Here is a 26841-nt window from a genome sequence, read left to right as displayed (position 1 = left end):
TGAAACTTTTTGATGCTTTTGATAAACAGCAGAAACAATGGTGCTTATAGTAATTAACTTTGCAAGAAGAAAGCATCTAAAAATTTGTAGACAAAAAGACAATAGATATACTTAACAGAATGCCTCACTGTTAGTTTAAAATAAATACATTTAAACTGAAGTCATCATCATCTCCACCATATAGCCAGTTTTCTTTTGACAGTTAATTGCCACACAGTTCTAGTCACCATCAACTGAGGAAAATAATTCATTCTTCTTTCTAGTTTTATTTCATTCCCAATAACTAAAATTTATAAGATTTCACACAATGGCCTATCAGTTTTGTTTCTGTTCGTATTGCTTCCTCTCTCTTCTTTTCTCTACTGCAGTTGTACCCAGGCAGATCTGACAGCTCCTACAACATGCTACACTCCAGCAGTTCTCAACCTTTATTGTCCTTTAGAATCAATCACCCGGGAAGTTTTAGAAATACTGCACAGATTCCTGATCCCACCCATAGAGTCTTACTTGGTAACTCTAGAGTGTGGCCTTGACACCAGATTTTTAAAGCTCCTCGGATGATCCTAATGAGTCCAGAGCTATGCCTTCAATCTACTTTATCTCCACATGATTCTCAACCAGATTTCTTTGCTTGAAAGACCCTCTCTCCTCATTTCTGACTTTTTACATTTTGACCATTCTTTAAGACTTTGTTTAAATTCTATTCAGAACTTAATTGGCACTTGGTTTAGCATCCAGCATTGAAGTTATCTCATTAACATGAAAGAGCCATGTATTCCTGGCCAGATTATGTACTGTTTTTACTTCTTTTACTTTTATAAGTGACAAATAATAATTGTATATACTTATGGGATAAAATGTGATGTTATGATACATGTACGTATTGCAGAATAATTAAATCAGGCTAACTGATCTATCCTTTGCCCCACATACTTTTTCTATTTTTGTGGTGAGACCATTCAAAATCTACACTTTTAGCATATTATATATTCTTAAAGAAAAAGGACCAAAATTTAAGCTTTTCATACTCCTCACAATTTCTAATATATAATGATGATGATATGTCTAATAAAACGGAGGAAAATATCTATATCTATATCTATATCTATACAGATACTACATATATATACATAGTTGATCCTTACTGCAGAGGTTAGGCTACTGACTTTCAAAGCAGTTGAAAATCCACTTACAACTCTTTACTCCCTGAAACTTAATTACTTATAGCCTACTGTTGACAGAAAGCCTTATCAATAACATAAACAGTTAATTAACACATACTTTGTATGTTATATGTATTATAAACTGTATTCTTACAATAAAACAAGCAAGATAAAAGACAATGTTATTAAGAAAATCATAAGAAGGAAATATATTGACTATTCATTAAGTGGAACTGGATCATCATAAAGGTCTTCATCCTCATGATCTTCATATTGAGTAGGCTGAGTAGGAGGAGGAAGAGGAAGGGCTGGCCTTGCTGTCTCAGGGGTGGCAGAGGCAGAAGAAAATTAATGTATTAGTGGACCTGAGCAATTCAAATTCATGTTGTTCCAGGACCAACTACACACACACACACTCACACACATTAAAAGAGAAAAATATGGTGTTTTTCAAAATTATAGTAGTATTTCTTAACCTTTCATGTCAAACAAAAACATAAATATAGAATATTTTATAAAAATTGATTTTTAAATTATGTATTTTTGCATAAAAATTGCTGATTCATGTTGTAAAACATTGTATAACTAGCATGAACATCTAAATATTTACTATTGAATATCTTGATCATCTTAATTTTTTGTTAGAAATATTTTGTGTTGATTTTTAAATTTTTTAATAAACTTAATTTTATTAGATTCAAAGAAGAATTGAACAGGAGGTACACAGTTTTTAAAATAACTGTAAAATAAAGTCTCCTAGATAAATATAAGCAGTTTGTGCTTTAATTACATCCTTATCCCTGAATAAAATGGGGCATTTGGCAAAAGTGAGGGTTTTTTTTTTAATAAAAGTAAATAAAAATATTACTTTTAAGATATAAGAATACAAAATTTCAGAACCACTAATAAAAGAAGTACATAAACAAACACCTATAAATATAAAACTATGAATTGCATTTTATGATGATGTAACTTACTGCGAGAACTAAATGAATAATTTGTTTCTAACTGCTAAATCATGTATACATATATATTTACATTTGCATTTGCATGAGCTCAACAAGTACACAAGATTTTTATTCTTCTCCAACTTTCCATGAGACTCATATGCAGCACAAAAAAATAAATAAATGAAAGCCTGATCTATATTTTTTTTTCAAAAAAGTTGAAAACTTACAAGCTCCATGATTTTTTGCAGGAATAAGTCAAATTTCACCTAAACTATAGAAAAAAAGTCTGTACTTACTACAAATAGCATCTATTCTATTTAACCCACGGATAGGATATATTGCCAAAATATTAAAAACACAGATTTTCTAATTTTTAACCTGCACTGATCCAAAGTCTTAAATTACATATTAACCAGAAACAAGGAAAATGTTACATAATATACATACACATTTAGATAATCCCTAACCTTTTTAATAGAATTAAATATTGGTTTATGCTTTGAATATTCATTTAATAACAGTTACTGAGCTAAAATGTTCAACAAAGCACTGAACAAAATATTTTTGTGTATGCAATCCCAGCACTTTGGCAGACCGAGGCAGGTAGATCGCCTGAGGTCGAGAGTTCAAGACCAGGCTACCCAACGTGGAGAAACCCTGTCTCTACTAAAAATACAAAAAATTAGCTGGGTGTGGTGGCGCATGCCTGTAATCCCAGCTACTTGGGAGGCTGAGGCAGAAGAATCGCTTGAACTCAGGAGGCAGAGGTTGTGGTGAGCTGAGATCACACCATTGCATTCCCGCCTGGGCAACAAGAGCAAAACTCCGTCTCAAAAAAAACTAGTAATAAAATAAAAAATAAAAAATCACACATAATCCCAGGCTTTCAGAGTAAAATATCTAGAAGGAGAAATAATATAAAATATGTATCCAAATATCTGTAGTGTAGAAAATGGTGAAAAGTGCCATGAGAAAGGTATGCTTAAATTATAGTTTTCAAAATGCAGAGATTGTTTCCAATCTATTTTATGAGGAAACAGTATCAAGAAATCTGGGTGAGTCCCAATACCTGATGCAATACAAACCTAATATGTTTAATATGTGCAGTGGTTAATTTTATGTGTCAATTTGATGAGGTTAAGGGACACCCAAATAGTTGATAGAACATTATTTTTAGATATATCTGTGAGGATGTTTCCAAAAGAGATCTGCATTTGAATTGTTAGGGTAAGGAGATCCCTTCTCACCAATGGAAGCAGGTATCATACAAACAGAATAAAATGGAAGAGAAAGAGCAAATTCACTCCCTTTTCCCCTAGAGCTCTCATCTTCTCCTGCACTGGTACATCTTGGGCCTTCAGGTTCCAGGGCTTATACCAGCACACACAGCACATTTCTCCCTCCCTCTCTACGCTTCTCCATTCTTAGGTCTTTGGCCTTAGAACAAATTACATCTCTGCTTTTTCTGGTTCTTTACTTTGGAGAACATATTGTGGGAATTCTTGGCCTACATAATTGCATGAGGAAATTTCCATAATAAATCCTGTCTTATATATTTATATATACATATCCTGTTGGTTCTGTCTCTCTGGAGAACTCTGACTGATACAATTTGAAAACTAATAACTTTTCCTTTGCTTATAGTCCCCACATATAAATTTAATATTGTCCTAAATATGCTCCTATCTCTGGTAGAGAGATACAACCATTAATGGTTTGTCAGTTGTATTAATGTGGCGATGCTAGCTGCTGAAACAAATAAAATCACAAATCACAATGGCTTAACCAAATGGAAGTGTATTTCCATTAACCGAATGGAAATGTATGTGATGTCCAAAATGGATGTTCCTGATCAGTGGAAGTATCTTCTCTATATGGCAATTTAGATAATCAAGTATCTTCTAATAGTGGCTCTGCTGTTTTTAACACTTATGTCCGAAGGTCATGCTCAGAGTTACTTCCATTTCAAATACTTAGAAGGGATGAGGAAGATCAGTGGAATGTTCTTATTAGCTAGGTCTGCTAGGTTCATCATTTTTGCTTTAGCTAGAACTAAGTCACACAGGAACACCAAACTGCAAGAGAGACTGGACAGTAAACAGCAAGCCATCTCTGCCACTGCTTTCATTAACATTTATGAGTCCAACAAAAGCGTGGCATATTAAGGATTCAAATTTTTCTTGGCACCACATGCTGGTTTTATGGAATGGAGCTTTTGATTATTGGAATGTGTATTCCTTTTCTCACATCCCAAACTGTTCTAGGAAAGAGCTTTATCTATAGAAGCATTGCTGCTGTTGGCACTCTATGAATATATTCACAATTTCTTGAAGTCTAGATTTGAGTATTGATTAGAGATATTCTATTTTCTCCCATTCTTCAGTGTCACCAGCATCTTCACCAACCAGTCACTCAAACATTAATGGGTGCCTATGTGATGGCTTAGCTATTTTGAGATAGAAGAGTGAAGTTTTCTTATAGCTCTTTATGAGCCTCATCAGTTAGCTATCATCTGGACCTAGTTAAGTTGCTTTCAAATCTAATTCTGCTGGTCTTTAAAATCCAAATACGTTTTTAGTTTTTCCCTAAAGAGTTACTCTGCTAGGTGCTAAACAAAATGAATTGGCAATAGCATCCACCTATGGGAACTTAACTTTCAAATTTTTAATGCAGTGCTTCCTGAGTTCCACTTTGAGTACTAGGTGAAAAAAAAAAGTATCGAAAAATGTCTGCCTGCTTTGGCCAAGGTACAAATAGTTTTGGAAGGTTTTTCTTGTATGAAAGAATGTTTTCCAGTTAGTTTTTACTTATTATTTAAATCATTAGCAGTTTCACATGCAAATGTTAATGAGTACCTCTTTGCAACTGGATCATTTTTCATTGTGCATGTGAAGTATTAGAATTTGAAAGTTACTTCATTAGTTAGGCTTAAATTATTTCTACATATTCGGTGGTAAGATAGCTTTGAGAGCATGTGTCTCTTAATCCAATCAGCTGTGACCCTTATAAATGGTGAGAAGATCAAAGTGACTCAAATGTCTATCTCTTTGTAGAATATAATAACCACAGCTGATCTATTGGATCAAAAGAATATTTTCACCTCAGTTCTGCATTTCCTCATATAGAAATAGCCTCAGTTATGTTTAGAAGCTTAGCATCATTATTATTAGCCTAAATTTTTAAAAATTAAAGTTAGAATCCAGAAGTTTAATGTACTAAAATATACAAGACATAAATCACATTATATAGCAAGCACAGTATTTCTAAATTTTACAATAATGATACAGTTTGCACCCATTGAAGATATGGTAACAGTCGCATGTTAATGTTTATCTTGGAATTTTAAATTTCACTTATTAACATTCATTGGGTGTTATCTGCAAACTCACATATCTAATAACGTTTTCAGAATCACCAAGTTCAAATGAGTTTATATAAATTGGTTTTGAGCCACATTCAGATGATACCTGAAAGATACCAATCTGTCTTCATGACAAAACTCCCTAAATCATACTATTCTTTAGATTCATTGGTAGATTACAATTGTGTTAAACAGCTACCAACAAAACAGTTTCAAATAGGGATTCTGTCTAGTTATCCTGACTCTCAGTCACAGAAGTTGTAAGTACATTCAAATCTTAAAGGCACAGCACTGTTATCACTTAACTTCCAGTTTCTTAATTGTATACAAGATATCAACTCCTTCACCATTCTCATTTTCTCCAGCTTCATCTAATAATCTCACTTACGTATTAAAAGATCTAACCTGATTTTTGTAGCTTGAAAGCTTAATGTAAGATGAAAACTCTCAAGTTTCACTATTCACAGTCTATAGTAAATTGTGTTTTCACATAGCTTTATTTAGTAATTGCACATATTATGCAATTTGACAAGTTATGACATATATATTTATTAAATCATCACTTACTATCAAAATAATTAATATATCCCTTACCCCCAAATATTTCCTCAGCCCCTTTGTAATTCCTCCACACCTCCTTGCCCTCTGCTTTTTTTTTTTTTTTTTTTTCTTTATTTCTTCTAAAAAAACAACACAGCAACAAAAAGCGGGATATGTGTACAGAACATGCAGGTTTGTTACATAGGTATGTGTGCCATGGTGGTTTGCTACACCTATTGACCTGTCCTCTAAGTTCCCTCCTCTTGTCCCCTAACCCCCAATAGGCCCTGATGTGTGTTGTTCCCCCTCTCTGTGTCCATGTGTTCTCAATGTTCAACTCCCACTTATGAGTGAGAACATGCAGTGTTTGGTTTTCTGTTCCTGGGTTACTTTGCTGAGGATGATGGCCTCCAGCTTCATCCATGTCCCTGCAAAGGACATGATCTCATTCCTTTTAATGGCTGTGTAGTATTCCATGGTGTATATATACCACATTTTCTTTTCCCAGTCTATCATTGATGGGCATTTGGGTTGGTTCCATGTCTTTGCTATTGTAAATAGTGCTGCAGTAGACTTATGTTTACATGTGTCTTTATAATAGAATGATTTGTCCTCCTTTTGGTATATACCCAGTAATAGAATGGCTGGGTCAAATTGTATTTCTGGTTCTAGATGCTTGAAGAATCGACACTCTCTCTCCCACAATGGTTGAACTAATTTACATTCCCACCTACAGTTGTAAAAGCCTCCCTATTTCTCCACAGCCTCCTCAGCATCTATTGTTTCCTGATTTTTTAATAACCGCCATTCTCACTAATATGAGATGATATCTCATTGTTGTTTTGATTTGCATTTCTCTGATGATCACTGATGTTGAGCTTTTTTTCCATGTTTGTTGGCTGAATAAATGTCTTTTTTGAGAAGTGTCTGTTCATATCCTTTGCCTACTTTTTGATGTTTTTTTTTTCTTGTAAATATGTTTAAGTTCCTTGTAAATTCTGGATATTAGCCCTTTGTCAGATAGGTAGATTGCAAGTATTTTCTCCCATTCCATAGGTGGCCTGTTCACTCTGATAACAGTTTCTTTTGCTGTGCAGAAGCCCTTTAGTTTAATTAGATACCATTGTCAATTTTGGCTTTTGTTGCAATTGCTTTTGGTGTTTTGTCATGAAGTCTTTGCCCATGCATATGTCCTGAGTGGTATTGCCTAGGTTTTTTTCTAGGGTTTTTATGGTTTTGGGGTTTACATTTAAGTATTTAATACGTCTTGAGTTAGATTTTGTAGAATGCGTAAGGAAGGGGTCCTGTTTCAGTTTTCGCCTATAGCTAGCCAGTTTTCCCAACACAGTTTATTGAATAGAAGATGATTTCCCTATTGCTTGTTTTGTCAGGTTCGTGGAAGATCAGATGGTTGTAGATGTGTGGAGTTATATCTGAGATCTCTGTTCTGCTCCATTAGGGTCTATATGTATGTTTTGGTACCAGTACCATGCTGTCTTGGTTACTGTACCCTTGTAGTAAAGCTTAAAATCAGGTAGTGTGATGCCTCCCGCTTTGTTATTTTTGCTTAAGATTGTCTTGGGGTCTTCTTTGATTCCACATGAAATTTAAAATAGTTTTTTCTAATTCTGTGAAGAATATCAATGGATGTTTGATGGGAATAGCATTGAATCTATAAATTACTTTGGGCAGTCTGGCCATTTTCATGATATCGATTCTTCCTATCCATGAGCATGGAATGTTTTTCCGTTTGTTTGTGTCCTCTCTTTTTTCCTTGAGCAGTGGTTCGTAGTTCTCCTTGAAGAGGTTCTTCACATCCCTGTTATGTGTATTCCTAGGTATTTTATTCTCTTTGTAGCAATTGTGAATGGGAGTTTATTCATGATTTGGCTCTCCGATGCCTATTGTTAGTGTAAAGGAATGCTTGTGATTTTTGCACATTTATTTCGTATCCTGAGACTTTGCTGAAGTCGTTTATCAGTTCTAGAGGTTTTTGGGCTGAGATGATGGAGTTTTCTAATTATAAAATCATGTCATCTGCAAACAGAAACAATTTGACTTCCTCTCTTCCTATTTGAACACTCTTTATTTATTTTTCTTGCCTGATTGACCTGGCCAGAACTTCCAATACTATGTTGAATAGGAATGGTGAGAGAGGGCATCCTTGCCTTGTACCAATTTTCATAGGGAGTGCTTCCACCTTTTTCCCATTCACCATGGTATCACGGCTGTGAGTTGGTCATAAATAGCTCTTACTATTTTGAGATATATTCCATCAATACCTAGTTTATTGTGAGTTTTTAACATAAAGGGATGTTGAATTTTATCAAAGGCCTTTTCTGCATCTATTGAGATAATCATATGTTTTTTGTCTTTGGTTCTCTTTATATGATGGATTACGTTTATTGATTTGCATATTTGAATCAGCGTTGCATCCCAGGGATAAAGCTGATTGATCATGGAGGGTAAGTTTTTTGATGTGCTGCTGGATTCAGTTTGCCAGTAGTTTTTTGAGGATTTTTTGCGTCGATGTTTGTCAGGGATATTGGCCTGAAGTTTTCTTTTTGTGTGGTGTCTCTTCCTGGTTTTGGTATCAGGATGATGCTGGATTCATAAAATTAGTTAGGGAGGAGTCCTTCCTTTTCAATTGTTTGGAATCATTTCAGAAGGAATGGTATCACCTCCTCTTTGTATTTCTGGTAGAATTCAGCTATGAATCCATCCAGTCCTGGCCTTTTTTTGGTTGGCAGGCTACTAATTACTGTCTCAATTTCAGAGCTTGTTATTGGTCTATTCAGGGATTCAACTTCTTCCTGGTTTAGTCTTGGTAGGGTGTCTGTGTCCAGGAATTTATCAATTTCTTCTAGATTTTCCAGTTTATTTGCATAGAGGTATTTATATAATATTCTTTGATGGTGGTTTGTATTTCTGTTGGGTAAGTGGTAATATCCCCTTTATTATTTTTTGTTGTGTCTTTTTTATTCTTTTCTATCTTCTTTATTAGTCTAGCGAATGGTCTATCCATTGTGTTAATTTTTTCAAAAATCCAACTCCTGGATTTGTTGATTTGTTGGAGGGTTTTTCATGTCTGTATCTCCTTCAGTTCTTCTCTGATCTTAGTTATTTCTTGTTTTCTGCTAGTTTTTTGATTAGTTTGCTCTTGCCTCTCTAGCTCTTTTAATTGTCATGTTAGGGTGTCAATTTAAGATCTTTCTAACTTTCTGACGTGGGCATTTAGTGCTATACATTTCCCTCTTAACACTGCTTTAGCTGTATCCCAGAGATTCTGGTACATTGTCTCTTTGTTCTCATTGGTTTCAAAGAACTTCTTGATTTCTGCCTTAAATTCATTTTTATCCAAGATTCATTCAGGAGCAGGTTGCTCAATTTCCATGTGATTGTCTGGTTTTGAGTGGGTTTCTTAATCCTGAGTTCTAATTTGATTGCATTGTGGTCTGACTGTTGTGATTTCAGTTCTTTTTCATTTGCTGAAGAGTATTTTACTTCCAATTATATGGTCAATTTTAGAATAAGTGTGATGTGGCACTGAGAAGAATGTATATCCTGTTGATTTGGGGTAGAGAACTCTGTAGATGTGTACTAGGTCCACTTGATCCAGAGATGAGTTCAAGTCCTGAATATCTTTGTTAATCCTATCTCGTTGATCTAACACTGACAGTGGGGTGTTTAAGTCTCCCACTATCGTTGTGTGGGAGCCTAAGTCTCTTTGTAGGTCTCTAAGAACTTGTTTTATGAGCCTGGGTGATCATCTATTGGGTGCATATATTTAGAACAGCTAGGTCTTCTTGTTGAATTTTTCCCTTTACCATTATGTAATGCCCTTCTTTGTCTTTTTTTTTGGTCTTTATTGGTTTAAAGTCTTTTGTCAGAGACTAGGATTGCAACCCCTGGTTTTTTGTTTGTTTGTTTTTTGGTTTTGTTTTGCTTTCCACTTTCTTGGTAAATTTTCCTCCACCCTTTTATTTTGAGCCTGTGTGTGTCTTTGCATGTAAGATGGGTCTCCTGAATACAGCACACTGGTGAGTGTTGGCTCCTTATCCAATTTGCTACTCTGTGTCTTTTAATTGGGGCATTTAGCCCATTTACATTTAAGGTTAGTATTGTTATATGTGAGTTTGATCCTGCCATCATGATGCTATTTAGTTGTTTTGCACACTAGTTGATACAATTTCTTCATAATGTCATTGTTCTTTATATTTTGGTGTGTTTTTGCATGGTTGGTATCAGTTTTGCCTTTCCATATTTAGTGCTTCTTTCAGGAGCTCTTGCAACGTAGGCCTGGTGGTAATGTAATGGCTCAGCATTTGCTTGTCTGGAAATAATTTTATTTCTCCTTCACTTATGAAGCTTTGTTTGGCTGGACATGAAATTCTAGGTGGAAAATTTTTTTCTTTAAGAATGTTGAATACTGACCAGCTTATAAAGTTTATAAAGTTTATTTCTTCCAGCTTATAAAGTTTCTGTTGTGAGTCTGATGGGCTTCCCTTTCTAGGTGATCTGGCCTTTCTCTCTGGCTGCCCTTAACAGTTATTCTTTCTTTTCAACCTTGGAGAACCTGATGATTACATGTCTTGGGGTTGATCTTCTTGCGGAGTATCTTAATGGTGTTCTCTGTACTTCCTGAATTTGCATTTTGGCCTGCTAGGTTAGGGAAGTTCACCTGGATAACATTCTGAAGAGTGTTTTCCAGCTTTTCATTCTCCCCATCTCCTTCCGGTACTCCAATTAATCATAGGTTCAGTCTTTTTATGAAGTACCATATTTCTTGGAGGCTTTATTCATTCCTTTTCATTCTTTGTTCTCTATTCTTGTTTGCATGTCTTATTTCAGTTAAGTTAGGTGGTCTTCAAACTCTTATATCCTTTCTTCCATTTGGTCAATTCGGCTGCTGATGCTTGTGTATGCTTCATGAAGTTCCCGTGCTGTTTTTCAGCTCCATCAGGTCTTTTATGTTCCTCTCTAAACTGGTTATTCTCGTTAGCAGTTCCTCTAACCTTTTATCAAGGCTCTTATCTTCTTTGCATTGGGTTAGAACACACTCCTTTAGCTCAGCATAGTTTTTTATTACCCATCATCTGATGCCTACTTCTGCCAATTCATCCATCTGATCCTCTGTCCAGTTTTGCACACTTGATGAAGAGACGTTGAGATCATCTGGAGGAGTAGAGGTACTCTGGCCTTTTGGGATTTCAGCATGTTTTTGTTGATTCATTCTCATGTTCCTGAGTTTGTCTAGTTTCAGTCTTTGAGGCTACTGACCTCTGGAGGGGGGTTTTGTGGAGGCCTTTTTTTTATTGTTGTTATTGATGCTGTTTTTGTCACTTTCTGCTTGTTTGTTTTTCTTTCAATAGTCAGGTCCCTCTTCTGTAGGGCTGTTGCAGTTTGCTGGGGGTTCACATCAGGCCCTGTTGATCTGATTCCCTCCCGTGCCTGGAGATGTCACTCAAGGAAGCTGGAGAACAGGAAAGATAAGTGCCTGCTCTTTCTTCTGGGACCTCTGACCTCGATGGGCACCAACCAGACGCCAGTAGGATCGCTCCTGTACAGGGTGTCTGACAACCCCTGTTGGAGGGTCTCACCCAGTTGGGTGGCATGGGGAGCAGGACCTGTTTAATGAAGCACTTTGTCCCTTGGTGGAGGGTGTGTGCTTCGCTGGGGGAAACCCACTCGTCCTGGCTGCCTGGATTCCTCAGAACTACCAGGAGGAGAGATTAAGTCTGCTGGTTCAGAGACTGGGACCTCCCCCACTCCCTCCCCATAGGGGATCAGGCCCAGGGAGATTGGAATTCTGTCCCTGAGCCTCTGGTCAGAGTTATTGAAGATCCTGCAGGGAAGCCCCGCCCACTGAAGATGGACGGGTCAGGGTTAGACCTGAAGAGGCACCCTGGCCTCGAACTGCCACAGCCGGTGTGTTGTGCTGTGGGGGCTTCTTGGGACCAAGGCATCCAGCCTCCCTGGCTCCAGCAGGGGAAAGGCGCAGCCTGGAGCTATAGAAATGGGTGTTGCCGTTTCCCCTGCCCTGGGAGCTTACTGTGTTAGGCAGTTGTGAGTCCCAGGGCGGGCTGCTGCCCCTCCCCCAAGGAGCTCAAATGGCTTAGACAGCAGCCAGTGCTGGTCGCCCCTCCCTCCCGGGAGTTCAGTAAGCTAAAGCCGATTACAGCTGAGAGGCTGTAAGAATCTGCGCGTTCTGGGGTTGGGACACTAGGTCCTGGTGGCGGGGGTTCACGAGTGGGATCTTCCAATCCGTGGGCTGCACAGTTCCATGGAAAAAGCAGTTTCGCCGGCTGGGTAACTTGCTCACTCACCGCCTCCCTTGGCTGGTGGGAGGGGGCTTCCTTTCCCTGTGTGGCTCTCAAGTGGGCGACCGGGTCACACTGTTCTTCCTTCTCTCTGTGGGTCACGCCAGACTTCTAGTCAATTTTGATGAGAGAACCTGGATACCTTTGTTGCCAGTGAAGGATTCACACGCTTATTGCTTTTTTGTTTGTTTGTTTGTTTGTTTTGTTCGTTTTTTTTTTTTTTCCTGAAGGGAGCCGCGGAAAGCCGCTGCTTCTAGTTGGCCCCTCCCCAAAAGCTCTCCTCCTTGCCCTCTTCTAAGGCAACTACTAATCTGTTGTCTGTCACTATTACAGTGAATTGTCCTATTACATTGAATTATCTCTTTAAACTATGAAAAAGTGTCCTTCTAAAAATCTTGATCACTTATTATTTCAAGATTCCATAAAACCTAAGATATGTTGTGTTGTTCCCAAGTAACATTCCAGATCTCATTAAAATAAAATCTTAAAGGACAGCCAAATAAACACAAAATGCTAAAAGCAAAAACTTAAAGAGAAATTTTCTTTTTGACAAGCAGCTGTGCCTCTTACAAAGCTATCTAAAGCCTTTGGCAGGAATCTAGGGCTGGGATGATCTATAGAGCTCTTTCAGCATCTCTATTCCTTCATTAGTTCTCACTTTCCAAATTAATGAATGTCAATAGTACATTTATTAATTTAAATTTTTATTCAGTTTCAGGGGTACATGTGCAGGTTTGTTATACAGACAAATTGCATGTCACGGGGGTTTGGTGTACATACTATTTCATCACCCAAGTAATAAGCATAGTATCCAATAGGTAGTTTTTTAATCCTTACCCTCCTCCCACGCATCATTCTTAAGTAAGCCCTGGTATCTATTATTCCCTTCTTTGTGTCTATGTGCCCTCAATGATTAGCTCCCACTTATAAGTGAGAATATGTGATGTTTGGTTTTCCATTCCTGCATTAATTCACTTAGGATAACAGCCTCCAGCTCCATCTGTGTCCCTGCAAAGGATATGAACTCGTTCCTCTTTACAGCTGCATAGTATTTTACGGTATATACATATAACACATTTTCTTTATCCAGTCTACCACTGATGGGCATTTAGATTGATTCCATGTCTTTGCTATTGCAGGTAGTGCTGCAATGAACATATGCACGCATGTGTATTTATAGTAGAATAATTTATATTCCTTTAGATACATACCCAATAATGGGATTGCTGGGTCAAATGGTAGTTCTATGTTCTTTGAGAAATTGCCGAACAGCTTTTTCATAGTGGCTGAACTAATTTACCTTCCCAGTAGCAGTGTATAGGTGTTTCCTTTTGTCTGCAACCTTGCCAGCTTGTTATTTTTTGACTTTTTAGTAATAGCCACGCTGACTGGTATGGGATGCTATCTCATTGTGGGTTTGATTTGCATTTCTCCAACAATTGGTGATGTTGAGCATTTTTTTCATATGCTTATTGGCCATTTATAGGTCTTATTTTGAAAACTGTCTGCCCATGTCCTTTGCCCATTTTTTAATAGGGTTGTTTGGTTTTTGCTTGTTAATTTGTTCAAGTTCTTTATAGACTCTGGATGTTAGACCTTTGTTGGATACGTAGTTTGCAAATGTATTTTTTCCTATTCTGTGAGGTGTCTATTTACCCTGTTGATAGTCTCTTTGCTGTGAAGAGGCTTTTTAGTTTAATTAGGTTCCATTTGTCCATTTTTGTCTTTCTTGCAATTGCTTTTGGCATCTTCATCATGAAATCTTTGCCAGGACCAATGTCTAGAATGGTATTGCCTAGGTTTTCTTCAAGGGGTTTTATAATTTTAGGTTTACATTTGTCTTTAATCTATCTTGAGTTGATTTTTGTATATGGTGTAAGGAAAGGATTCAGTTTCAATCTTCTGCCTATTGCCAATCTGTTATCCCAGCACCATTTATTGGTTAGAAAGTCCTTTCTGTATTGCTTGTTTTTACTGATTTTGTCCAGATCAAATGGTTGTAGGTGGAGAGCTTTATTTCTGGACTCTCAGTTCTGTCCCATTGGTCTATGTATCTGTTTTTGTACCAGTACCATGCTGTTTGGGTTACTGTAGCCTTACAGTATAATTTGAAGTCCAGTAATGTGATGCACCCAGCTTTGTTATTTTTGCTTAAGATTACTTCAACTATTCAGACTCTTTTTTGGTTCTATATGAATTTTAGAATAGTTTTTTTCTAATTCTATGAAGAATGTCATTGGTAGTTTGATAGGAATAGCATCGAATCTGTAAATTGCTTTGGGCAGTATGCCCATGTTAAAAATATTGATCCTTTCTGTTCATGAGCATGGAATATTTTCCATTTGTTTGTGTCATCTCTGATTTCTTTCAGCAGTGGTTTGTAATTCTCATTGTGGAGATCCTTCACCTCCCTGGGTAGCTGTATTCCTAGGTATTTTATTTCATATTACTTTTAAACTTCTAGGGAAGGAAAAGACTTCCAAGCTAACTAAGCTACCAGTTAATAACCTGGTTTTATATTTAATAGTAAAAATTCATCATTTTCCTCTTCACAAAAACATTACTCTCTCTGTTTATTTCATAAAATTTCCCATTATAATAATTTTCCATTATAAAAACAATGTATACTCACTATAAGAAATGTAAAACAGGTAGTAAAAAAAAAAGAAGAAGAAGAAAAACATTACTCCTATACTCCCTGAACTAGAAATAAAAATTTAGTTATATTGCCTTTCAGTATTTTTTATGTTCAGATTTTTGCTTCTGGATTGGTGCATGAATTCCATACTAAATGACCCTGTTTTTGAAGAAAATAACATGAAATGAAATGTGTTGACCTTATTCTTTGCTAATTATAAATATGGAAGTTGACTTTAAATTTTCTAATATTTATAAGAAGTATTTTATGAGACTTTTTTCTTATTCTCTACAATTTTTTAGAAGACTTTTATAAGAAAAGCAGCAATTCTATAAATTTCCTTTAGAATCAAAAAACATTGAATAAGTCTACTACTTTGAATACAGCTGTGATAGTCATTAGTGCTATTCCCCAAATATTTCTGATTCTTCACCTTTTGAGCAAATTGTTGGATTGTACTTCCCGGACCCGTTGTCATTAAGTGGGAGCCACATGACTAGTTCTGGACGCGAGCTGTGAATAGAAGTGATGTATATCCTTTCTGAGCCAAGCCATTATGTGTGGCCTGACAAAGCCTCTTTCCCCTGCCACTGGAAGCAGCAATGTTTATAATATTCCTGCTCTACCAGCCTGAGTCCCAAAATAAAGACACTTGAAGAAGAACCCACAACCAGTGCACAATAAGTTTGTTGTGCAGATGCAAAGCAAGGTTTTATTTTTGAAATTTATCAAGGATTGTGGAATGGTTACAGCAGCATATTTTATCCTAATGTATTTCATAGCTTTGCAATTTTTATTGCATCAATTTCTATTTTATTCAAAGTGGATCCTTTTTCGTTTCTCATCAGTAACTAATACTCCGAATGTAGTTGGAAAGAATACAGAAAAAAAGATTAATACTCTGAATGTAGTTGGAAAGAACACAGAAATATTGTTATTTCTGATGGTTTTATACTTGGTGATAAAAAGAAGTAAAAGTCGGTGTCAGGATCATCACTAGGGTGTACAAATAATTGTTGTGGGGGCCCTATATTTAGAGACAATCTGACATGAGGTGAGGTCTGGTGATTTATGGATAAAGATTTAGAATAACAGGTAAATAAGAGGTACATATATACATGTTTGTATAGACACAAGCACAGAAACACACACACACACACACACACACACACACATACAATCTGCTAGTCAGTGAATATGAAATGTATCCCGTCTGAAAATGAGTATGAGAGAGTTTCCCCAAAACAGCATGTCAGCATTATTCTGGCAACCCAGTATTATGCAATCCCATGAAATAAAATCCATGCCAATCCATGGGAACAATCTACCACCAAGCTGTTCTCCTGGAAATGGGCCTGGCTATGGAGGACTCTCATGGTTTTATTAGTCTGAGTCTTAGCGCTCCGAGTGTTAGCAAATGGGAAGTAGCCCCAAGGGGAGAAACAAAAAGCAGGAATAGGGCCCACATGGGTCCTGGTCTGGGCTTAGAGCACTCCTTCCTCTCCCCAGACAGCACTGCTGGTTCTGGACAGTTCAAGTCTCCAGTGGGGGACTTACAACATGTCAAAGAAGACACTCCAGCCCACTTGTGTGGGCTCCCAAAAGTGGTAAGATATGTCCATGCCCTTCAGAAGACAATTATCCAGCAGGAGGAACCCATTTGAAAATTATACGAAGTGATAAGTGTTCCCAGGTATGGTGGCTCACACTTGTAATCCCAGCACTTTGGGAGGTTGAGGCAGGCAGATCACTTGAGGTCAGGAGTTCGAGACCAGCCTAGCCAAGATGGTGAGACCCTGTCTATAATATAAACACAAAAAATTAGCCAGGCGTGGTGGTATGTGCCCATAATCCCAGCTACTCCCGAGGCTGAGGCAGGAGAATTGTGGAGGCGGAGGTTGCAGTGAGCCTAGATCATGCCACTTCACTCCAGCCTGGGGGACAGAGTGAGACTCTGTCTCAAAACAAAAACAAACAAAAAAAAGTGACAAGTGCTCCCTTAGAGATAGAGTTAAACTGCTTTGTCATGCAAAGTCAAAATCTACAATCTTGATAAAGTTCTTTATAGGCATACGGGCAACTGTATCTTCATGTCCTCTAATAGATACCTTATATTGATTTTTTCACTTTTTTTTTTTCTTGAGGACACATCAACGCTAGAAGGGGAAGAAAGCAATAATTTTTCTCTTACCAATGCCTATTTCAATAGCATAGATTGGAGTCATTATTCTAAGACTTTATTGTGCAAAAGAATCACCCCCAGAATATTAGATAATGCGGCCCAGGCAATTCTGTTTCTAAAAAGCACTTCAGGTGATTGAAGTGAACCATAGCTTGAGAAACACAAAACTAGAGACAGATTCATAAGCATCCTCACCTTTTGATATAAAGAATTATGTTAACAAAGCAAAGAAACTATATAGAATCCTGGAAGTGTTGAATACAAAAGTTTAATGCCTTTTAGGTTATTTTACTGGCCCCTCTGTGACTGGTAGAGATGGGAAAAGATTTAGATCCAGGGACCCTCTCAATAGTAAGGAATGATCCTTCCAGAAGTTGTTCTAAGGGCTTTATTGTGTATTAAATTTATTCATATATAATCTTTACAGCAACTTAAGAAGGTAGGTACCACTATTATCACCACTAAGACATAAAAAAACTGAAGAACAGACAGTGTAAGTAACTTGTCCAAGGTCACATAGCTAATAGGCGGAGACCTGAGATTCCAAACTAGGTGTTTCCTACACTACTGTCCATGTTCTTACTCACTGCATTGTGCTACTATTGAGTACATAAACAGAAATGCTAGCTACTACCAATAATCACTGGAGTGGCTCTTTGCATATTCTAAGGCATATCCCAGTAAACATCAGGGTGAAAAAGTCATAATACAACTATACATTTTAGATGCCTAACCACTTTAAAACAGTACTTTCCAATCTGGTTACACATTAAAATGACCTGAGGAGCTTTTAAAATATTTCAGTGTCCAGTCCCATTACACACAAATGAAATCAGAATATCTAAGGGGGAACCCTGGCATAAGTACTTTTTAAAAAGTTCCCCCAAATAATTTTAATGTGATACCATTGCATTAGACAGCTAAAAACACATATTTACTTAAAATTTAAAAGCATTCATGTCTTTGCAGATGGCCTCCTTTTGTTTTGTTTTAAGAGAATGAAAGAACGTTTACTAAATATTGTACATGTAGTTTGTGGAGTGTTGTGCAGTGGACTGAATTGAAATGCTTAATTACCAATATATGCATAGTTATAAATTTGTTCAGTTTTATTTGTCTTTTTATTAAAAGGGATTTGGAGATAATAATGTGACAATCAATTGTTTAGAATAACAATTAAGTAGTGTGATGACTCGTAGGGCATTTAGAAGCCATTCTCTCCTAATTTCCTGATTCTGGATAATTTCCCTTGATTCAAAGGTAAACTACAATTATTTCAGAACACACTTACGCCTACTGGATGAAATGCCACATTTCTTCACATTCTCTTTTTGGATCAAGTCCATCTGAGTAGCCAGGCTCCTTTATCTATACCTGACACTTTTAAAGTTTTGGATGAAACATCTGTTTTTCATTTTAAAAATGTCAGCTTGTCCATCTTGAATGGGCATTGGGTAAAGGAGACAAATCCTGCTTTGTCTAAAGAGCCCATCTTGATTGTTATGCCAAAACCATATTTCCTCCATTAATCAGATTCCTTAACAACTTGCCAGCAAAGGCAGTGGGCAGTGGATAATCCTGCAGTGCAACTTCTATGCTAACCACTCCAGAGAAGACTGTGTAGGGGACAGTAAAGTGTGCTTTCTCTCCAAAGTGTTGTTTTCCTACTACATCTTGTTCTTTACTCTACAATTTAAGTATCACAGTCACAAAAAAGATCCAGGGAGGTTTAAAAATAATGGCTGGTGATCCGTTCAGCCCCCTGTCCCCCGCCATACCCCTTTCTCTGCAGAATCACTAGTCTTCGTACTCGGCTGAGCTGACGGCTTTCTGTATTTCCCATCGGAAGGCCTAGCCCAGGAGCTACAGCCCCAGGGATTCTTTTATAACTGAAAAGATCTTTATAAAATGATATTTGGGAGACTAGATCCTCAACTCGACTCTGAGCCTCATAAAGACCCTCTTTTCCTCCCTTTACCCAACCCCCCAGGATATGGAGCCTCACAGTTTTCCAAGAAGTGGTGGGAATGAATTAGAGTAGAATTTCACTACTGCTCAGATACTCTCCATGATGGTAAAAATCTTTTTTCACCATGCTCAATCCAAACACAAGGCCATTATTCTAACTTGACAATAATACAGGTGAAGAGAATTTGGGGATGGCAAACCTCTAACAGCAGCTAGAATAAAATGTTCAAGCAGCCCAGAAGTAGTGGCCCAGGCCCATCTCCTAGGGTTCCACATGCCTCCATGGGTCAGAACCCATGTCACCTTTTCCTTTGCCAAGCATATAACACATGACTTTGTTTGGTGTTTGTTTGCTAAATGTTTACTGATGAGTGAAAGTAGAAGTCACAGAAAAGAGTAATGGGCATATTTTGGCCATTGTTGAAATGGGGGAATTGGTTGCTTAGAGCAGAAAGCAAAATGACATTTTCACTTGTAGGCTGCATTCCATGACTGCTTGGGTCTTGGTTAATTCTCAATGCCCCCAGCTCCCTAAATCTGGCAAGATTTATGAATGCGCGGAACTCTCTGTCAAGTCACATGTGCAAGCTGGCCTTAGCTTAGCAACAGTGGCTCCAATGCTTCCAGTGAACTTTTTTTTTTCAGCTCTGCCTTTCTGGTTGGCTGTCAGCGTGATCTCATTAAGGCTGAGTGACCCAGGCCTGACTGTGGCAGCTCACACTGTTGGTATGCTGCTACTGTTTTCTCTCCCAAGACATCTGCTTCAGCACTGCTTCAGATAATACTTCATTATGTCCTGGAAATGTTTCTTACTACTTTGTGCACCATTGTGTGTCGTTCTCTTTGAAGTTAATGTGAGTCTTATGTGATGATATGATATACATCAGAGTATACCTAAAAATGATGGCTTACCGCATAAAAAAAAATTAGAAAGATCCGCTTTTCATTTGTTAAATTCAAAACAACAGAACTCTAGTTTTCCTTTAGAAATACAGGCAGTTTGCTTAGAGATTGAAGAGAGAAAGAGGAAAATAGTTTTTCTTATCCCTGCAGATCAGACCTTCAAGGCAGTTAAGGAACACTCATGCATCTGGGGAAGTGATGGGCTTATTTGGGGTTTATGGATCTTAAAGCCCCTAATAAGACTCTGGAAGTACCTATATAGCAAATGTTTAAGTTAGAAAAAAGTGTTTCACATTCTACATTATGACTATGGGTGAGTATCTATTAGGACCCTATCTGTCTTTAAACCACCAAGCTATATAGGGGCTGTGTCAATAGTTCTTATATCTGTAAATATTTGGTAATGAACAAAATATTTAGACTTAACAATAGTTAAGGTTTAGAGTATTCTTACTATTTAAGATGTAGTGGGCTAAACGTATGGCATAGATTTTCTAACTTATAAGTTACTGGTGTTGCATTTTCTACCTTTTGCAGATGGGGCAACTGAGTAATTGACAAAATAGGTAACTTACTTGCCCAAAGGTCAGTCAGTGTCTATGAATCATAGACTTCTATGACTGTGACTTCCATGGATGTGGTTAACAGAGTGTGCCCCGGCCTTCCAGCAGGCTACAACAGGGCACACTCTGTTAACCATATCCATGGAAATCACATTCACAGAAGTCTGGGAAAGCAGAAGATCTGTTCTTGGGTCCGGTGGAACTGCAGATTACCAGTGGGACAGTAACTGTTTTTCCTGGTAATCTCCATTTGAGTCCACTCTGCTTACAATTCTGTCAGCTCACTATGTTCTCTGAGACACTGACCTATTTTACTCACCTTCACAAAGCAGATTATTGATGGGAGACAAAGAAGAAAACAAGGAGAAATTTATACTAGATTTATCTCTGTGTTAGGCCAATTTACAGCAGATATCCAGCATGTAGCTATTGAATTCTGAGTTTATGTGAACAAAGTTTCTATATGCCAGAGGATATTTGCCACCAAAGAGCTAGAAATCCATGAGTGCCAGCTTCAAGACTAATATATCAATGGTAGTTCTTAAATTTTTAAAATTCACTATAAGGAGAAAGTACTATCTTTTAATCAGAAAAAAATTTAACATGTTTAGTGAAGTTTTTTAGATTTGTCATAATTTTAGTCAAATAATATTTTGAGAGATTCCTTGACAGATCAATATTTAAGTAATGACATGTGGAATATTACCTCAACAAAAACACTTTCTAACTATATTGCCTCCCCTCCTCCTTATTTTTTCTATTGACTACAGGGTAAGAGCCTAGGTGACTTGATATTTTCTGTTTCTGGAGAAAAAATATGTGTAGAAAAAATAACTTTCAAGTCATTTTTGTCCTCAAACTGTTTCTGCTATAGCTATGATCATATATATAGTGCAATAATTCTCCATTAGAAGATGACATCTACTTGAAAAGGCTTCTTGTTAGTTAAGTGTTTCTTTTATTGAAATATTGGCCCTATGTTCCCAGTGGTAAAAAAAAAAAAAAAAAAAAAAAAAAAGAGGAGAAAGGAAGGAAATAGGTAAAAGATGGTAGAATTCAACTTGAGACTGACCAAGAAGAAATAAAGAGATAAGGAATATGTCAAGTGTGCTTTCAGATATCAAATTCCAAACTATACTCCCATCACAAATCACTCACAGTACCTCTATCACCTGTAACTATGAGAAAGCATAAACTAAGGCAGCAAGGATGGTACCTGTCAGATGTCTTTGAATCAACTACTTTATGCAGTACATACTCACAATGGATATGAACTAAGACCCTGACAAATCTCCAAACCCGTAACTACCACCAATGTCCTGTTTTCCCCCTAAAATGCTCTGAAGGATATACTTTACTGAACACTTTGAGTTACCTCTTTGATTCAATTTGAATTTTTCATAGTGAAAGCATGAGGAAACTCTATCAAAGTAGCTAGAAATAAAAGGAAATCAATTTTCTCATGTGACTGAAAAGTACAGAGCTCTCTTCAACAACCTGAGTGAGGTCATCAGGACCTGAGTGTTCCCTCTCATTTTCCCTCCCCTCCTCCTCACCCTCATCCCACTTCTCTACTTGACCCCTTCAGTGCTGCAGTTGGAAAGAGAGATGAAGAGAGCTGGACATCAGTGAGGGCCTCAGCTCTCTTCTTTCTTGGTGTTAAATTTACAGAGTGGTGGGGGAAGTAGGGCAAGAGAAATAAACCACAAGATTTTGAGATCAGAGGAGCTTACCTCCCAGAATACAGGGGGAGGGATAAAGATAACTCAGATTCTCAGAGACAATAAAAACCACCAGCAGGTTGAGTGAGCAGCAAGAGATCTTAAACTGTGGCCTTTTCCCAGAATAGACAGTGAGTCACACAGTGCCCAGCAAGGACTGACGCCAGCACCCAGAAACTACAAGACAATGCAGAAACCACAAGACGCCTCATTCTCAGCACAGAGACAATGCAGAAGCTTCCTTTGGTTCCCCAGGAGAAGCAAAGGGAATCGGAGGTGACAAAGGCACAGCAGAGAGGAACATTGGAAATTTGAGGTATTTAATAAAAATAAACTTTATTATCCTATGAGCCCCTGTGTCAATTAGCAATAACTGAATTAATCTTTGATAGATAAGATTAAGAGTCTTTGTGGGTTTTGATCCCATTGAAAGAGGTCTTGTCTGTTGACTAAACACAGTCCTCAAAAGAAGTTATCTGTTCTTCCAGCACATTGTACCAAATTTATCATCTTCAACTCCACCCTGTTTCTGGAGCCTCTTGATAGCATATCCTATCAGAACTAGTTTGGAAGTGCTTCCGACCAAGCCATCTGCCTGATTCCCCTGACATATTCCTGTAATCTTGTTCCCTTGACTCTGTCATCCCAAGGTTTCACATCCAGAAGACTTGGCAACAAGTCCAGGATTTTTGGCCTTCCTTGACCCATCTTGCCTAAAGCATTATTTTATCAGCCTCTTCCTTCATCACATTTCTCCTCATCATCTGATCCAGAGAGCCATGTCACTGTCATCCTTACTATATGTGGCTCCTTTTCCTTTGGTGTCTTCCACATTAACCAGGCCATGGTCTCCTAAAGCCTTCTTCATTCCAGGCCAGCTGGCTCTTTTCCTTTCCTAATGCGGTGATTATATCAACAAAGCATGATCAGCAGGTGGTGAGCTGAGGATTACTTCAAGTACACAATATGAGTTTGCGATATCATTCTCAGTAGCTATTGATCTTCTTTTGTGATATTGTTCTCAATATATATATTGTCCTCCAGGTAATCTTTGAGGCTCTGGATGTCCAAAAATGAATCTGCAGTTTTCTGAAGCCTGTGGTGGTATCTCTATCTGGGAACTGGGTAACAGTGGAGGGGAAGAGATTAAGATTTCTTTTGACTCCTTTTACTTGGAGGGTTTATTGGTTTATTTATCTGTTTCATTTAGTTTTTTTTTTTTTTCCTGCTGCCTAGCAGAAATGAGGATTCAGAAGCAAATTAAATTCCATTTTAAAAAATTAAAAACAATGTTCTGTTTCTGTGCACTTGTGTTGTGACTATGCTATAAACTCACTGAAGTTTCAATCAATGCTCTGCCACTTAATTAGCTTTTTGACCTTGGGTTTCTGTAGCTCAGTTTCCTCATCTTCAAATAAAGGTAATAATAGTGCTTTCCTCAGGGACATATTGTATTAAATGAGAAAATCAATGTAAATGCCTCAGTTCAGTGCTATGCATATAGGAAGCACTTAACAAAAATGAATTATTTTTATTCATGTAAAGAGGTCATTGCCTTATGTAGAGTTAATTATCATGGAACAATCTAAGGACTGATTTTGAGAGCATACAGTTAGGATATAACCCAGGATTTATGGGCTCATGACAGAAAGTATCTTTTGAACTGAAGGTCAAAAACATGAAAGAATGAATTAATCAGGGAAAAAAATAAAGATCACTCCTAGAGAGAAGGGACAGTAAGAAATGAAAGAATGTGGAAGTAGCATTAGAGAAACTCCCACAGGTTGTTCCTTTTGGCTCAAGTATCATGGCATATGGAGAATGGGACATTCATCTGGAAAGTGTACAAGGAAGAGTCAAGGTAGATCAGTTAGGAAGGTCCGCCAGGAATAAAGAGAATATTAACTAAGGCAACAACTAACAAGTTAGTCAGAGATGAAAGGTGAGAAGGTCTGGGTGAATGACCACACACCTGAGAGATATGCAAGAAATAGAATTCTTAGGTTTTGATTACTGATTAGATATGCAGAGGTTGGGGAAGTGATAAAGAGGAAAGAGAAGAGAAGGTTAAAGATAGCTCTCTGTTTCTGACTTGGTGGAATAACTGGTTAGATAGATTATGGGTCTAGACTCCAAAATAAGGAATACATGAAAAGGAGCAAGCTTGAATGGAGATGCAAATAATTCAGTTATAGTTAAGTTGATGTGGAGGAGCCCATGCTGGAAAGATAAATTAAATATGCTGTAATTCATTTTTAAAAATGGATTTGACATTTAGGTAAAAGGTCTGGTTTAGAGATACGTATGTATTTGGGTGCCATCAGCACCTATCTCACTCATAAATGAGATTGGCAAGGAAACAGGGACTGGGAGAAAAGAACTAATGACAGAACAGTAGAGAACTGTGACCTTGGCCCAGCGCAGTGGCTCATGCCTATAATCCCAGCACTATGGGAGGCCAAGGCAGGGGATCGTGAGGTCAGGAGTTTGAGACCAGTCTGGCCAACGTGGCAAAACCCAGTCTCTACTAAAAATACAAAAAATTAGCTGGGCATGGTGGCACGCACCTGTAATCCCACCTACTTGGGAGGCTGAGGCAGGAGAATCATTTGAACCTGGGAGGTGGAGGTTGCAGTGAGCCAAGATTGCACCACTGCACTCCAGCTTGGGTGACAGAGCGAGACTCCATGAGAGAGAGAGAGAGAGAGCTCTGACCCTTAGGATGAGTAGGGACAGAGGATCCCATGAAGGAAGTCACTTGAAGTGGCCAGAAGGTTCATCTAGAAATCAATACAGTAGCACCTTGGGAAAGAAGGGGATATTTAATAGGCCAGATGCTTCAGAAGTTTCAAAGGTACCCATTCTTGGTTACGAGGGAATAAGACACAAATGGAATGTGAGGGTGTAGTTTTAGGCTTTAAATTCTTCCTAAAATCTTAAATAGTATAGCCATTTACTGCTTTCCCCGTCCTCATTCTTTGTCCCCAGTCATTACAGTTGACTCTTGCTACCTCTTAATACGTAGATTCACCCAACACTTTGGTTTTGTTCTACTCACTTCCTTTCTGCTGATTCCTCTTTTCATCTCTCCCCCCTACAGTTCCCATGCAAGCTCTTCACCTCATTACTCTTACTGGTACCCTTATTATTTTTCAACAGTATTCTACCTGGACTTCATGCCTTTAATCCCTTTACAACATCCATTTTCAAGGCTTTTTGACATATGTTTATATTTTAAAAGCTACCCCTCTTGATGTGTATTATACTTTCAGATACTTAAGGCTCTGCATAACCTGCTTAACCCCAGTAGTATCACACAGCTCCCTCCCAGCTTTCTGAATACACTACCGTTTCTTCCCTCTAGCCCCAGGCTCTTTGCACAGAGTATTCCTTCTTCCTGAAACACTCATCACCTTCCATTAACCTACCTCTCACTTGACCTTTTCCTCTCAGCTTAAATGGCACATCCTCCTTTAAGATCCCTACCCTGACCCCTAACATGGGGAAGGTGTTTCCTCTGGGTGTTCCCATATTTGTCTGTGTTTATCCCATCATACAAGTTAGTACATTTAATTGTAATGATCTCATGCTATTTTCCATGTAAAACTGGGAGTTTCTCAAAGATCCTATTTTCTTTATCAATATATACTCTGCATACAGAAGGAACCAACTAATATTTGTTGAATGGAGTAATAACTATGTAATCATATAAAAGTTGATTACAGTGTAAAATATGAAATAGGACTATATGTACAAATTATAACAATTATGTAAAACATATTCATATGTACATAAAATATCAGAACACACATAAAAAATGCTATAACTGTATGAAAGTTATATAAAAGATTGTATAAGGGCAGTGTTTTTAGAGGTGATTATCTTTCACTTTCTTCCCTTGATTTTCTAGATTGTCAATGATTTCATTACATTTTTTTTTTTTTTTTTTTTTTTTTGAGATGGAGTCTCACTCCATCTCACCCAAGCTAGAGTGCAGTGGTGCCATCTAGGCTCACCGCAAGCTCTTTCTCCCAGGTTCACGCCATTCTCCTGCCTCAGCCTCCCGAGTAGCTGGGACTACAGATGCCCACTACCAAGCCCGGCTAATTTTTTGTATTTTTAGTAGAGACAGGGTTTCGTTTCACTGTGTTAGCCAGGATGGTCTGGATCTTCTGACCTCATGATCCACCTGCCTCAGCCTCCCAAAGTGCTGGGATTACAGTCGTGAGCCACTGTGCCCAAGTGGTTTTATCAGGTTTTTAATTTCTTCATGGTTCAATCTTGGTAGGTTGTATGTGTCTAGGAATTTATACATTTATTCTCAGTTTTTCAATTTATTGGCATTTAGTTGCTCATATTACCCTCTAATGATTCTTTGAATTTCTATGGCATCGGTTGTAATGTCTCCCTTTTTATCCCTGATTTTATTTGTTTGGGTTTTCTCTCTTTTTTTCTTAGTTGGGCTAAAGTTTTGTCAAATTTATCTTTTTGAAAAACCAACTGTTGGTTTCATTGATCTCTGCTATTGCTTT

Source organism: Macaca fascicularis, chromosome 5 (assembly GCF_037993035.2).
Source record: "Macaca fascicularis isolate 582-1 chromosome 5, T2T-MFA8v1.1".
NCBI classification, from domain to species: Eukaryota; Metazoa; Chordata; class Mammalia; order Primates; family Cercopithecidae; genus Macaca; species Macaca fascicularis.
The sequence above is the reverse complement of the archived record's forward strand: the minus strand, read 5'-3'. Positions refer to the sequence as shown.